Source organism: Bos mutus, chromosome 24, assembly GCF_027580195.1.
Source record: "Bos mutus isolate GX-2022 chromosome 24, NWIPB_WYAK_1.1, whole genome shotgun sequence".
NCBI lineage: Eukaryota > Metazoa > Chordata > Mammalia > Artiodactyla > Bovidae > Bos > Bos mutus.
In genome coordinates this window covers 39,825,397-39,827,317 of record NC_091640.1, presented here as the reverse complement: position 1 = coordinate 39,827,317, position 1,921 = coordinate 39,825,397, and the positions used below count along the sequence as shown (strand labels likewise).

At 42.6% G+C, this 1,921-nt stretch overlaps 1 non-coding gene across 1 annotated transcript; it reads right to left on the bottom strand.

Annotated features, from left to right (window-relative positions):
• Positions 1–1,333: 1,333 nt before the first annotated feature.
• Positions 1,334–1,405, bottom strand: TRNAG-GCC (transfer RNA glycine (anticodon GCC)). Its single transcript has one exon. It is a non-coding gene; the product is annotated as a tRNA-Gly (tRNA).
• Between the last annotated feature and the right edge of the window lie 516 nt (positions 1,406–1,921).

Below are 1,921 nucleotides of genomic sequence, written 5' to 3'. Positions count from 1 at the left end.
TTTCTTCTAGTTTTTCCCTAAGAAAAATGAAGCACATCATGCCAAGAGAAATATTTTCTTCATCAAACATCTTCCAAGAAACTGAGTTTTTGCTCCAAGTTTCTAAATTGCACTTCAAAAATCTCAAGAACCCTCCACATTTTATCTCACCCTTACTTTTGGAAACCTTAGCGCCTTTATCTTTGCCGAAACAGCCGTTTCCAAATGTCAAGTGCGATTTATTCCATTTTAAGTAAAGAATTTCAACTTAATCTACTTTTTTCAAATCTTTATATCTACTGGCCCAAACTATAGCTCTCCCTTGGATAATTCTTAGATGGAAGTGAGCCTTTTCACAGGTTTATCATGTCACTGCTGACCCTCAAGGAATCCTGTCTCCACCTTCCCCTAGCTTTCTATTTAGTTAGTTGAAATCACAGCCTCTAGGTTTCCATTAAGTTGTTAACATTTGCTACTAGCGTGTGTTTACCGCATGACATCGGATGTTACGACTGTCAACGGAAAACTTCACAAACTTGGAAAGGTTTGCAAATCCAGGTGCAGTTTTTAAAGGCAAAAGAAGGTTAGATCCATGGATCCTTCTAGAGGGACATAACCTTCTCTACCTCCACCTCCTTTCTTCTCGCTTGGCTAGCCACGGCATGAACTCCTCACAGAGAAAGGGCAGATTAAGGAGAAAAAAAATGAAAAATAGAAAAAAGGGATGGAAGCCAATCAGGCAACTATCCAAGGTATGAGATCATTGCTGGGAAAAGGCAGAACTCTAACTTTACAATTAATCACTCCTTGTCCTCACTTATACGTTGCTCAGTCTTTGTTTTGAGTCCTGCAGAGGTTAAAAGAGAGAGATGAATACTTTGTTAAGTGATTCTGTACATCAGATGGTATTCCCCATTGTGTTCTCACCCTGCTCTCTGCTCTCTCCCTCTGCCATCACTGTCACTCAGCAGGGATGGGACAAGACCTGACCATCAAGGCCAATGTCATTGCAGGTGCCATATCCTTATTGAAAGGATGTCCCTTTAAATTTACACCCATGATAGTAAATTTGCACGTTTGAGTGGACTGCTTTAGAGAAGGGCTGACTTCTCTGATGGTTGACATCCCTGGGCTGAGTTCACCGCCTCTTGTCCTGTCTTGGTTTCTTTGGTGCGTGAGTCTCAAATTTAGCTACACATACCCTTGGGATATGAAGCAATCTGTAGGATACCTGCATGCTAAGTCATTTCAGTCATGTCCGACTCTTTGCAACCCAATGCACTGTAGCCTGCCAGGCTCCTCTGTCCATGGCATTCTCCAGGCACGAATATTAGTGTGTTTCCTCCCAGGGGATCTTCCCAACCCAGGGATCGAACCTGGGTCTCCTGCATGGCAGGCAGACTCTTTACCACTGAGCCACCAGGAAAGCCCAAAAAAGAAAAATATGTACATGCAAATCCTGAGAGCTGCTTCAATTAAATGAATCTTTTTCCTTTTTATTTAGTTTATGGTGGTCTCTGCTCTACTTTATCCCATTATTTCACTTAATTGGTTGTGTTAAAATAGTTCATCATACTTTTTGTGTAAATGCAGTATTGTGAATGGTTTACTGCCTTCTTTTGTGGTCTGGGAACTAATTTCTTTCTCTTTGTTGAAATTAAAAGTCAATTGAAAATATGATCCAAATTAAAAATATTTATACTCAATTTCTTCAGAAATTTGCTTTGTGTAAAGTAAAGTGGCCCAGAGATGGCTGGGCTTTCCTCCCTGCCCGCGCCCACCCCCACTCTCACACAGGCAGAGTGGGAACCACCTGGTACCTGTGGGTGCAGACTCTGCCCCGGGGAGCATGGGTGAGGCCTCTCAGGTGGCTTGACGTGAGAGGCACTGAGATTCAGGGGTAACTGGTGTGACCCTCATTCTCCCTCTGCATGCATGCTAA